Genomic DNA, 13,991 nt, shown 5'->3' with positions numbered 1-13,991 from the left:
TTTGAATTCTGTTTTGGGACACATATTTCATAATCAATATATTCATAAGCGTTGCATAGGTTAAAATGTTTCATTGTATTGATCATTTTAAATTGTGGAGAATAAGTGAAATGTGAATGGTCTTTAATTATTAAGTATAATGAAATCAATGAATTTGCCAACTGATATACGGTTTGTAAATCTGTAAAATAGATTAATTGATAGTTTTGAAATCTTATCTCACCTCTCATTAATCTTTTGACCAACTGCAAAAGCAAGCAACAAACTTCAGTGTACAACTTAAATTGTCCATGGATGAACCATTTATATAAATTTATACAATTATGAACACCTGAATTGCAAATTCAAATTTAAAAATGATAAGATAGTAACTATAGTCACATGGAAAGAAGTTGGCACAATATAGAATAAAAGGCAAACACTAATCATTTCATTGAAATTGAAATTTCACAAAACCTTATATACAAATTTAAAAGTAGTCTAGGTCTTTAATAGTCAGTAGCCAAAATGTGTCTCGGACACAGAGCCCAATAATAACAGACTGTTAAACAATTGAGCATGCATTTCACTACATGTAAGCATTAGCTTGTAATCAATTCCCATCAAGACTGGGAAAGTAGTTGACACAATATAGAATAAAAGGCAAACACTATTCATTGATATTTCACAAACATCATGTCGTTAATTACAAATTGTCTATACAGGATTTGTATGCTTTTATTCTAGAGTTCTTTTATCTGCTAACTACAATGTGTATGATATTTACCTTTTATATTTCTTCATTTTTCATAAATGCTCTATTTAATTCTATTTTTGTTCAAAATTATGATCATTCATTTCAAGTAAGTTCAAATCAAATACATGTATTTATAACAATCATTTTGATGTAATTCAGATCTGAAATTCAAAAAAGATTTGACACTGCATACTCAATGGGTTATTTTGCATATTATAATGCATCAATTCAATTGAGCATTCATTAAATATTTTCAGTAAATAATTGTGTCTTTGTGCCAATTTTCCATGAATTTTATTTGTTTTCATAACACACAAGTCTATTGAGGTGATTAAAACCTTACTGAAGTACAACGTGAGAACAATAAATTAGCACGATCCAGCCATTTAATCATGTCTCCTTTTTAACATCAATACACGCAGTTCTAGGTTTTCCTCTTACACGAGAGTCAGAGAATATTGTAAGGATTTTAAAACCGATGGTTTGGGACGATATCGGGTGTGCTGGACTTTACACAAGTTCTCTGAAGAAGTTGGAATGACTCGATTCATTATTAACCAATCTATGAGTAATAAGACATTCATAAATTGTATGGAGCAAGTCATGATTCTGGGGAGAGTTCTGCAAAGGTGAAAAATTGTAATCTAGTGCTGCTGATGTCTTCCCGAAGGACAGGGTTAGGCATTTTCTTCACTATCTGTTTTCTACATTCCCGAGACACATCCTCACGTGCTGGCCATATAAATAGCCCCGGATGAGACTCCGACTTGGCCATGTACTTGATGACAAGATCTTCTCCCACAACATCTTTCACCTGAAATCAAAAGAATTAAAGATGAAAAAAATCGTGAGTTTAAAATCCATTGTGCTAATTCAAATTTAAATGTATTTGTATTTTTTTTCTTTTTTGACTCGTTCAGATTTTCTCACGTTAATAGTAATCATGCACATTTTCACTCCAAACAGATAGATATTTCCTGGTTTTGAAACATGAAGGCATTAAATGATTAACAGAAGGATTGTAAAGTCATATATTCTGGGGCTGATTAATGTTTCAAAGTGAATTAATTCATGTAATTATTCTAATTGAGATAAAACTTAATTGTGTACAACAAAACACTCTTGTAAGTTGTATGCTGTAAATTATTTAACAGTAATATCCTTCTTCAACCATAACAACAATGCGACCTTTTGAAGAAAACACAATTTATTGAAGATAACCAACATTAAGTAATCAAGCAAGCTGTTGGTAAGTATAAATTTGTTTTTTTTTGTTCTTGATTTAGGCAACTGCAGTTGCTTTTTTTGCGTGAGCTAAATTGGGTTGCGGTTGCACCTATTGAAAATGCGAGATCGGCGAGAGTTACCAGTGTTGCATACATGAAAAGCTACATATGGGACTGTAATGTAATAATATCACTACACGTTAAAATTTAGCACTAGATCTAGCAGACCACTAGCTAGACAAGAAGAGGAAAATATAATCGTACACCACTAAAGTTACACATGACTCATTTTCGGAAACATGATCTTTTACTGTATTTCAAAAAGATTTTGAATAACAAATACGTACCATTCCACGATTTTCAAAGCCTAGATCTAATCTAATGTTGAGTTGATACTCCAATGATTACGATCGGATGTCGTCTGCTGCTCACGAAACCCCGCGAAAAAACGTACGTAAATAAGACCGAATAGCATTTCTGTCCATCGTGCGTACGTGTCGTTCTAACTACCAGCAACCGTGAACGTACGCACAAACTGGACAGAAGTTATATAGAGCTACACGGCCCCGCGATTGTAGAAGTCAGCGCATGGATTGCAAGTACAATCAAACGTTGCAGTGCCTTGGTTCACTTGACTGATACGTGGATTATCCATGCGTCATATTCGCGGACGCCACGGTCCGTTTTTTTAGTTGTTACGTACGTTCGTGAGTTGGACCGAATATTGCACTCCAAATTTTGAATAGATTTTATCTCTATTTGCGTTTATTTTGACAATTTTTTTCTTGGTCTACATTTCAACCTTCATCAAAAGAGTTGCAAAGCACATAAAACTGTTGGGTGACACAACTAATAATTGTGGGAAAATTCACTCTGAACGTACGTAACACAGGTGGACAGAATCTCTCATTCAGCCAATGTAATTTTCAACTCTCTCACTCTCTCTCTTTAAAGCTCAATCGCCGTAACTATGATCAATGCCGTAATCCACCCGCATCAAAATCTCTTTTCAAAACATGAAACATCAATTTCTTTTTAGAATTTTTATTTGCATCACCCTCAAAATCACACCACTCAACATTTACTGATTGTACTTTGGAATTTTTAATAATAATCATTAAAGAAAAGAGGACAACACAACCAAATGACATTATTAGTGCATGGAATTGTCTTTTTTATTTCTTTATACCATCAACAATGAAAATAAAAACACAGAAAGCCACAGGATATTTATTTAATTTTTCTGTAAGCGCTTTATTCTTTCACACACAGAAGTACCCTATTACCGTGGAAATGCCCACGTAGGAAATCAAGCAGAAAATTATTTTGAATCTTTTCTGTCATCAAATGTACATCACAATCAATCCACATTGACTTGACTATCTGCATACATACAGTAGTACATGTATATATCTATTCTCCACAATTAGGAAATCAGAGAGAACATTGGCTGCCATTTTGAGCTCTTTCTCTCTCTCTCTCTCTCTCTCTCTCTCTCTCTCTCTCTCTCTCTCTCACTCTGTCTCTATCTCTCTATCACTCTGTCTCTCTCTCTGTCTGCTGAAACAGACATCAATCCATGTTGCAGATAACTCGACCAGATGCTTCCGTTGCTGGAGAATACTTTTCATTCATGTGCTAACGAGGTTCTCAGATGACAGGGGTTTTAATGCCTCACTAAGTACATCGGTGAGAGAAGGAGGGCGGGATCAAGTTCTGTATGCTATACATGGGGACTGGCCATCACGACATCAGAATCATGGCTCCGGGAGATGAGTGTGGTAGGAATATTAACAATATAATGGAATTATGATGATAAAACCACAAATAGAAGGGGAAAAGCCTATGAATACTTTTGTTATCAAACAAATTGTTTGCATAAGGTGCCAATTTAGGCCACTTTTGTATATCAATTAGGGATTCAAAATGGGGGGGGGGGGGGGGGGGGGGGTGGAAGGGGAAACATGTCTCTGTGTGGACAGCACTGTAATAGCAGACTACAAACATGCTTTTTGCATGTAGCATGTATATTAAAGGAACAAACAAAAGACTAATGCTCTTCACATGCCTTGGATGTTTACACAGTCGAAACAAGACAGACATATTAGCAGATTGCAATGCAGACTGAACAACTGCCAGCTAGGCACGATGCAGGGAAACATTAATAGTAGTCATGTGTTATATGTGAGTTGGGGATCAGGATTAAAGTAGCAGGACAGCCATTAATTCAAGCTATTTTCATTTCAATTCAACCCTGCATCCCAATTTATTTTAACTGCAAGTTCTTCAATCGATCAGGACTATTTTCTTGCTTCTTACATTTCATCTGCGTTATTATGAATCTACAAATCAACAAATCCGTATAATAATACATGACAAATTCATGGGCTCATAACAACAATTTGAAGCATTGCAGGCAAGAGAAGGGTTAAATATATTTTCTAACTACATTTGTATTTCAACCAAGAGATAGTAAGGACAGCAACAAAACACCTACTTTAATAAATTAATGCCCTTTGTATATATTCAGCTCAAGCCCTTATAGTTCTCAATAAAAAATATCATCTGCAGAAAGCCAGAAGGGCATTAACTCAATAGTTAACTCAATAGTTAACTCAATAGTTAACTCAATAGTTAACTCAATAATTAACTCAATAGTTAACTCAATAGTTAACTCAATAATTAACTCAATAGTTAACTCAATAGTTAACTCAATAATTAACTCAATAGTTAACTCAATAGTTAACTCAATAATTAACTCAATAGTTAACTCAATAATTAACTCAATAATTGGTGATACGTGTTACACCATCCTTAATCGCTCTGTCTACAACATGGCTATTTCTGACTTCAAACTTAAAGATTCATTTAAAATCAGAGCCAATACAGACACCACATATTCTGATAATGCCAGTGCTTGGAATGACTCATTACAGCTCAGACAGCAATGTTTATTTGCACAGCTGAATGAGACAGACAGACATATAATTACTAGAGCGAAGAGGGAAGACCTGAAAGGGAAGACCTATCACGATGATGCATCAAACTCGATCGTCAGGATTCTAAAGTACATCAAAGACGCATACGATCGATATTATTACATGCAGCTTATCATCAAGACCCTCTATAAAATATTTATCTGTCCTTTAATTGCAAATCTGAAAACACAATTTGTGTGTAATGTGTCTGCGTGTGCAAAATTAGGTTTTTAAAGATGTGTATTAATCAGAAATTATTATTTACATCTGGGACCGGCTTTGATCTAAGAATTCGATTTACAGGCAAAATACAGAATCATTTAATATAACAGTGGCTGTAAAATTCATAGATGCAACATAAATAAACCTTTTTTTCATCTCTTTGACCTTGGCATGAACCTAAAAAATACAAATCACATTAAAAAAAACTCTTAAATAGGGTTTTCCAAAATAGTTAACAATTAATTAATCTTACATTGGTTGGTGTGTGTGTTCATTTCGATGTGACATTAGAAAGTAAATTTTGCCTTTAAAAAATAAAGGTACTCCAGTATGGTATGTAGACTAGTGTTATCTGCTCTAGGAGGTTCCACGTCACTGTCTAATCATTTATTACGGCTCAGTGCTTTTAGGCTTTCCAGGAATTATTAATACTTTGAATCAAATCTGTCAGCCTAGAGAATTCCAGAACAAATTGAGTATGTATAATTTTGGTTATAATCTCGCAAGATCGTTCACTCGTAGTATATTAAAGCCTCCTTTCATTCAAGCCCTCATAAAGTATGGTATTGGCCTACTGCTGTGTAGTCAATGGAAATCTCATTAAATAGAAAGAACTAAAATCTTTAACAGACCATTTTGAAATAATTTATTAAAAAACAGGCTAGTGTATTGAGATTTTATATTCAGCATTTGTAAATTCCATAAAATTATGATAAGGTTGCGAGATGAAACCTTTGCAAGTCTGGACCACAAGTGAAAGTTTTAATTGTTTCTTCCATGCAAATGTTTGTGAGTTTACAACAGATACAAAAATATATGTACTATTAAGCAACATATGAAATGTGGAGATAAAATCTGGTTTTACAACATTAAATCATCTGTTTGGAGTCAGAAGGGTGTTAAATCTGTGTAAAATGATACAAGTTAATGCACTTCTGGCTCGAAACAGATGAATTACAGTTATTGACCAATTGATTGAAACATCTCATAAATAGTGTTGACAGCGATATACATGTACATGAAATGTGTGGTATTCACAGAAATGCCATCAGTATTCAGTTGAGGTAATAACTATGCATGCATATTTTCTATTGACGGGGAGAATTTTGAACGGTATGCATGATTGCCATAATCACTTAGCACTCGCAAATACATGTGAGCTCTTCATTGGATGCACCTCTATTGATTCTAAGCGTTTATTTTTTTCCTTTAATACCTTTGTCATTACCCATTACCAGGTAACTATGGACAATATGGCTCATTATTATCTTTCAGTGGGCATAAACTGCATGATTTTCAGTCCCCCAGGTTATCAACATCCTACAAGAATATTGTTATCCACTTGAACGATAATACCTCTTTAATCCTCATTAAAATGCATTTGGGGATGCTGTTTTTTTTCCCTGTGCACATTAAAGAAACCAATGTTTTTTTTTTTAAATGATGTTGATCTCCCTTAGATGTGGACTTGTTATAAAAAGAACTATTTTGCTATTTTTAGAAACAAAAGCTTAATTTCACTCTCTCCATGTTTCCATCCTCATCAATAGAATTATCATCTCCATCATTATCATCATCATCATCATCACCATTATCATCATCATCATCATCATCATCATCATCATCATCATCATCATCACCACCACCACCACCACCACCACCACCACCACCACCACCACCACCACCACCACCACCACCACCATCATATCATCATCATCATCATCCCAATCAACATCATCATCATCATCACACCATTATAACCACCACCACCATCATATCATCATCATCATCATCCCCATCAACATCATCATCATCATCATCACACCATTATAACCATCACCACCACCATCACCATCATCATCATCATCATCATCATCATCATCATCACCATTATCATCATCATCATTATTAGCATCATTAAATCACCATTAATCATAATTAATGCTCATCACTATATGTCAAAATTACAATCACCATAACCATGTATCATACAAACACTCATCATCTTCATCAGCATAGCCATCATCATCATCAACCAAATACCTGTCCCTCATCGTCTCTCATCATCTCCTCCTCCTCCTCCTCCTCCTCCTCATCCTATTCCACGTCCATCATCACACCAGATTTCCATCACATCTGCAACTAGATGAAAATCATCCTTACATCCCACGCAGCATGGAATATAACGTTTCTCTCAACTCACATCTCAAAACACGGAAGGTAAAAGACGACTTACAGATTGAAGACACATCCTCACAACATTGCATCCTCCTTGGACGCCCGACCGACCTCGAAAATGGCCGTCAGACTCATCTTCAATCTCGAAAACTTGCCACGCTCTATACCTCTCCAGTTCTCTACTCCGTCATCCCGAGCTGGGGAAATGATACTCACGAGCCCTGTGCATACCCACACTCACGGTAGTCCAAGTGCGTTCAACCTCCTTGCAAGATTCCCTACTATCCTCCACTCACCTCTCATTTCCTCTTACACACACACACTCTGTCTCTCTCCTGCCCTCTTACTCTCTGTTTCACACCAACTTTCATTCTCTCTCTCTCTCTCTCTCATTCACTCTTTCTTCATCTCTCTTTCTTCAACTGCTGTCCTAAATGCAATATCTCTCTCTCTCCATCTAACTCTCTCTCTCTCTCTCTCTCTATCTAATTCTCCCACCCCCCTCTCTCTCTCTCTCCATCTACAACTCTCCCCCTCTCTCTCTATCTCTATCTAACTCTTCCTCTCTCTCTCCATCTAACTCTCACCCTCTCTCTCTCTATTCATCTAACTCTCCCTCTCTCTCTCTCTCTCCCTCGGTCTCTCTCTCTCTCCTGCTGCTTTCCCAGCACACATACAATTCTCGTTTCACACCTGCTGTGTAAGAAGTCCTACGTGCTGCTGCAATGTAGCCATGCGCTCAATCTGTCGACATGCGTGGTCATGAAATATTAATGACGGACAGACTACGAGGGTTGTGCTTGCCAGTTATTCGTAGTTCTGCCTGGCCGGTCGATCCGCATACATGTGACACAGACAAGGGCCAGAGACATCATAAATAAATAATTGATCATGTCTAACCACAGGGTCAGATTGCATAATTGCTGTATTTCCTATATCTACATGTAGGTCTACTGTATATTGTGAATAATTTGATGAGAAAAGCTTCATAGAAGTCATTGGAAGAAAAACAAAATTAGATAACAGCATAAGAATACATATGCAAATGAAAGAACTAATATTTAAAAAAAGCATACTGCAAATTAATACCACACAGAAAGAAATTAACCTTAAATAAATACCCTATCCAAAGTTTTGTGTACGCCTATATGTAATATTTGATATCTGTGGTGAACAAAACTATTATACTCTATGCATGCAAACAGGCCAAGGGTAAATAGACTGAGATAAACCAATCACCAAATCAAACATGAATAACGTTTGATCTAAAAATAGGCATGACATATAACTTCATCAATTTTTTTCCCCTTAAATGTTCTTTATGTCCTACAATATCAATGTGATAGTGATATAGGCTTGAATGGTAGCCTGCACTTCTGGCTTTGTCTGAAATAATCAACTACAATGTAAATGAGTCACAGTCAACAGATATAGATCAGAACTAGAAATGCAATCGTGTCGGAACGATGTGCGTGCAATGACGCCGTGTTTCTACGAAAGAGCTTCTCTCGGACTATCCAGAGCAATTTGCACGAAGTCTGTAGCTTCTGTGATATTGGAGATAGGTAGGGCGAAAGAAAGGCATCAACAGTGACCTTCATGGGATGGTAGTGACTATGCCTACGAAGTTTGAAAGAAATTGGGATAGGGGAAAGAACCTAGAAAGGGCTCGCAAGCACTGCGTGCACAAACCAATGGGATTTGGTGCATGTTTGACATTGCAATCAAGTTCGTTCTGGGAGCCAAAAGCGTGAACCCGATATGCCCCATAGACAATGCGTGTAATGAATGGGCGGAAAACGTGCAGGATCTGTATTATGGCCGGAGTTAAATTGTTTTTTCTCTCTCTCTTTACGTCTCTTTATGGCCGTATTTGGTATCATTAGAAAGAGAATTTCATGGTTGTTATTGTAAACCACTCTCTTTTTTTTCTATGATAATCCTATCGAAACACGTGATGTAAAATAGATGTATAGGACAAAATGGCGTCTTAAATGGCCCCCTTGACCAATTTCAAAAATCCGGCCAAGAGGTGCCCTGCGTATTGGAACTCGGCATGTCACTGCAAATTTTCAAGGAAAAAAAAGGACGTTTAAGGGGCGAAAAGCAGTCTGAAAAAATGACGTCATAGCCGAAACGTGTTAGGTTCGGGCGGAAACTCGGCGGAATTCGTGTAGTGATCTTTCTTCAAACGCGATTTACTCACAATTTTCTGTGTGAACATATATAATACTTGGTATCATCCGAAAGGGCACTTCATTGCGGTCAGTTTGACACCATTGTTAACTGCGCGCAATGTATTGCGCGCATTGAACGCGCTATTACGTAATCCATAGTAAACTCATCATTTTTGGCGATAACTTTGCGCTGACATATTCGAATTTTACCAAACTTGGTAAACAGTTATCACGTATATGGATACATATGTCTGCAAAGTTTCATTGATGTAGGTATAACGATCGCCATTTTAGAGCAAGTTGAAGTTATTTCTCAATTTTCTTGAAAATGGCGAATTTGGAGGGCAATTTTCTCAAATTTGGTCAGTGATAGGGTATATAATTTTGTATATGGCTGGAAAGGGCATATCTTCAAGTATCTAAATCCAAAAAAGGGTACGGGTTTGCCAAGCCATTATGGAGATACGGCCACAGACAGAAAGCCAATTCCCAGAACTTTAGAGGGCGCTATTTATCTTGTGCAAAGCCATTGGAGCGTGAAATTTGGCATGGCTATGTGCAATTATGAGATAAAGATACTGTGAGATTTAAATACAAAACGGAATTTATATGAGAAAGTTATGGCAGTTTTAGATTATTTAGGGGTCCATTTTTCAAGAACTTGAGAGATTTTTGACGGAGTCGGTTTTAGATTTGAATTTTGAGTATGAAGATGGCATTTTGAAGGTCAAGTCATATGTCGCAGATGAAAGAACATCTCTCAGACTATCTAGAGGAATTTGTTAGAAGTTTGTAGGATCTAGGATAGTGGAGATAGGAAGGAAGATAGAAAGGCCTTAAAATGGACCAGAAACGGACAAAATGGCGCCTGGACGGTTATGCATGAGTGATTTCGAAAATCGAAAAAGTAGGTGACCTTGATGAGATGCTAGATACTATGCCTATGAAATTTGAAATGAAAAGGACATGAGGAAAGCACCTAACTAGGAATAACAAACACTACGTGCAAAACGAATGGGATTTTTGGACGATAAGGAAAACACTACTAAGGAGGAGAATATTAATGGGGCAGAATGTGAACGAAAACAAGGCAATGACGAAGGTTCGTCATTGCAATTAATGTCATGCTTTCCTGATATAAATGTCAGATATGGAAACATCGCAAGATAAAATCATTCATTCATGTACGTTCAAATTGATAAAGAAATTATGTCTTACAATATCATGCTTTCACGAGAATTGATGGGTTTAATTTAAGTAGTCATAATTTTTATACTTGTAGGGCGAGTATTTGGCACTCTATATCTTTCAACTTAAGCAAGTGAAATTGGCGTCATGGCAAGTGCTATATATAGCCATCATTGCCTAAAAAGGGCAAGCTTTGTAAAACTGCAAGTAAAATTCGAAATAACCTGCAAAGTAATGAGACATAATCATGCTCTTTATCATTATTACTTTGGAATATTGTGACTTCTTCTACCAGAGAAGCAAAATAAAGTAGACCCTTTTGCCTAAAAAGGCACATTTGTAATAACACAAGTCCATACAAGTAACCAGTAAATGAGACACACTCATCATGCTCTTTCACTCGCTAATTACATTGGAATATTCCGACACATATATGTATACGAGAAAAGCGATATAGCCTTACCTTTTGATTGAAATGAAAGTAGCTGCCTGACCGACATATATCATGAATATTCCCCTGCCATGGCACAGGACTATCACTCACGAGGCACTCATACTCAAATGATCAATATCTCAGGCCCAGCTGACAGCCACACACACACACACACACACCCCACGAGGACTCATCTTCGGGCTGAATGATGAATGGTGACATTCCGGGGGCATTTGTCATCTTCCCCTTTGCTTTTCTTTTTATTAAAGGGAGGGAGAAGGTGAAGCACAACACCGGGAGCTAGCACACAGACAGAATTAGCAGTGAAAGAGCTCATGCACATAACGACAGGAGAGTATTGATTATGTTATTGGTTTTTTTTTAATGCTCTCTTTCTCTCTCTCTCTCTCTCACTTAATCTCACTATCACTCAATTGCCCCCTCTGGTCCCCCCCCCCCCACCCCCCTCTCTCTCTCTGACTCACTCTCTGCAACCTCTCTCTCCCTCTCTCTTTATCATGTTTGTTTTGCTCTCTCTCTCCTTTTCTCTTTCTCTCTCTCTCTCTCTTTCATAACTCTTCCAAACACATACCGGTATACACTGTACATGCACAACAAAATATCTTCCTTCCCCCATCTCTCTCTCTCTCTCACTCTCTCTCTCTCCATCTAACTCTCCCTCTCTCTCCATCTAACTCTCCCTCTCTCTCCATCTAACTCTCCCTCTCTCTCTCTCTCTCTCCAACTCTACTAATCTATTCTGACTTTCCCGACCGATCTGATTCTTTGTCTCTGTTCATCTTTACCCATCCATCCTTGCCATGATAATATAGAAATCACCTGCTATCACACCTTTCCCACCCACTTCCTTCTACCCCCTCCCCTCACACCACCTCTCTTTCAATACCTTCCCAAGCACCTCCATTTCTTCCCTATGACCCTATTCACATTTGATAAATTAGAGCACTCTTACACAATCGCACCATTAAGGATTCCATAGAAGAGTTATGCTTGATTATCATCTTTAACATAATTCTGCTAGATAGTGTGAAAAGGAAATGTTTCAAGCAGGTCATATAATAGAGATTCAAAAAGCCACAGCTATTTTTCAGCAGTAATGCAGCTTCAATTCGATGAAGATGTTTCACTGAGATAATGAAGATGAGAAATATACAAATTTAGCTCAGGCAAAAAAAGAGAGTAGGAAAGAAAGACAGACAGAAAGAAAGATAGTCATTTTTTGAAGGTAAAAACAAATATGTATTATGTATACAGTGTACTTGTATACGAAAACAGAAAATTTATTATTCTAGATCAATCTCAATCTGTCTTTCAACTCAATCTTATTTCGCTTCTTATCGGTTAATAAAGAACTGGGCCAATCCCTTTTTCTGACCATGAACTTCTGCCAACGACTGCGAGCCTTCCATATTGATTGCCAATTCTAATCCCCAAATCAATACAAGCTTTCCCAAACAATATGAGAATACCAATCGATAGCTTCGATAAAAATAAGCTACTCCTCTTTTCTTGGCGTCATGTTTCCAATGATCATCATCCATTTTGTGAAAACTTGGTTTTTGTTTTCACCAGAGTTAACGCCTGCCCTTCTGCTTCTCAGCAGGAGATAACGTTTCTTGAGAACCAGAAGGACATTAACGCTGCATGAGAGTATATGAATTAACGCCCTTCTAGCTATGAGCAGACAATATGTAGAATCATTGATGTGTGTGTGCTTTCTCTCTGCATTTAAAAGTCATACATGATAGATCAAAGATTCATCTTTAATACAGGAATTCTGGGTTTATTAATTCGAACTTCCTAGAAACATAAATGAAAAGAATACAAGCATTCTAATATTCCATTTACCAACCTGGCAGTTTTATATTTTTAAATGATGTAAAGAATTATAGTTAATTTGAAACACATGTTATCTGCATTTTCCCCTCTACAATCCTGCATTACTTTTAATCAGGTGCACTACATGTACGTACTAACACTTGTACAAGAAACTTTATTTCTTAAAGGAAAGACTCAAAAGCAAGTTTTTATGATGCACAATCTTGTGGTTGATTACAGTTGATGTGTACATGTACTGTATGTATTAACATTGTAACACCACTGAAAGTCAGTAGAGAGTGTATTGTAAATGTAATAACAGTAGAGTGATGTACCTTTTTAAATGACGCACTCACAGACCATGAATTTCTAATGTGATTAATGTCAGTAATTGAAAATACAAGGGACATTTAATCAAGAAAAAAAAATGAATGAATGGTATCGCGAACTCTATGATCTATGATATGGCACAATGAGATAAAATCACTTTTATTTCGCTCTCTAATTACAAAATTACAAACTAAGCAAAAGCCACCAGAGTTAGGCATATAATTGCACTGAAGTTGGTCAGACACATACATGTACATGTAAAAAAGTAAGGGGTAGATGCAGCACCAGACACTAACATGGTTATGGTCACTCCAATGCACATGGACCCTCAAATCTATCATCAGACCCACACAATTTTGAAATTTTAATAGAGCCCCCCCCCCCCCCCCCTTCAAATACACAGACCCTAAATATTCAGTTCAGACCCCTTGTTTAAAAAAAACATTAGCCTTGAGACCTGGTAAAGCTCAGACATTTGCTCCAGTGACAATAATTATTCTTCTGGGTTTCATATCATCAAGGTAAAAGGTTGCCATTGGTTTTTTAGGTTAAGATTAGGTTAAGGGTTAGGGTTATGGTTTGGCATGCTGTTCGGTCCAGGACTGTTAAGTTAAGAATTTGGTCAGTGTTGGAAATTGACCACAGAGCAACTGTCCCCGATTACATGTTCAGACAACCTGCCTG

At 36.9% G+C, this 13,991-nt stretch overlaps 1 long non-coding RNA gene across 2 annotated transcripts; it reads right to left on the bottom strand.

The window, feature by feature from the left end:
* Positions 1-879: 879 nt before the first annotated feature.
* On the bottom strand, positions 880-3,259 carry LOC105445866. Of its 2 annotated transcripts, none has more exons than XR_004062062.1 (2): positions 2,310-3,259; positions 880-1,550 (listed from the first exon to the last, which is right to left on the bottom strand). It is a non-coding gene; the product is annotated as an uncharacterized LOC105445866 (long non-coding RNA). The 2 variants fall into 2 exon arrangements; XR_973540.2 differs by lacking the exon at positions 880-1,550 and adding an exon at positions 1,917-2,072.
* Between the last annotated feature and the right edge of the window lie 10,732 nt (positions 3,260-13,991).

Source organism: Strongylocentrotus purpuratus, unplaced genomic scaffold, assembly GCF_000002235.5.
Source record: "Strongylocentrotus purpuratus isolate Spur 01 unplaced genomic scaffold, Spur_5.0 spur5_scaffold_7, whole genome shotgun sequence".
In the NCBI taxonomy this organism is placed as follows: domain Eukaryota; kingdom Metazoa; phylum Echinodermata; class Echinoidea; order Camarodonta; family Strongylocentrotidae; genus Strongylocentrotus; species Strongylocentrotus purpuratus.
Note: the sequence above shows the minus strand (reverse complement) of the source record. Positions and strands in the feature narration are given on the sequence as shown.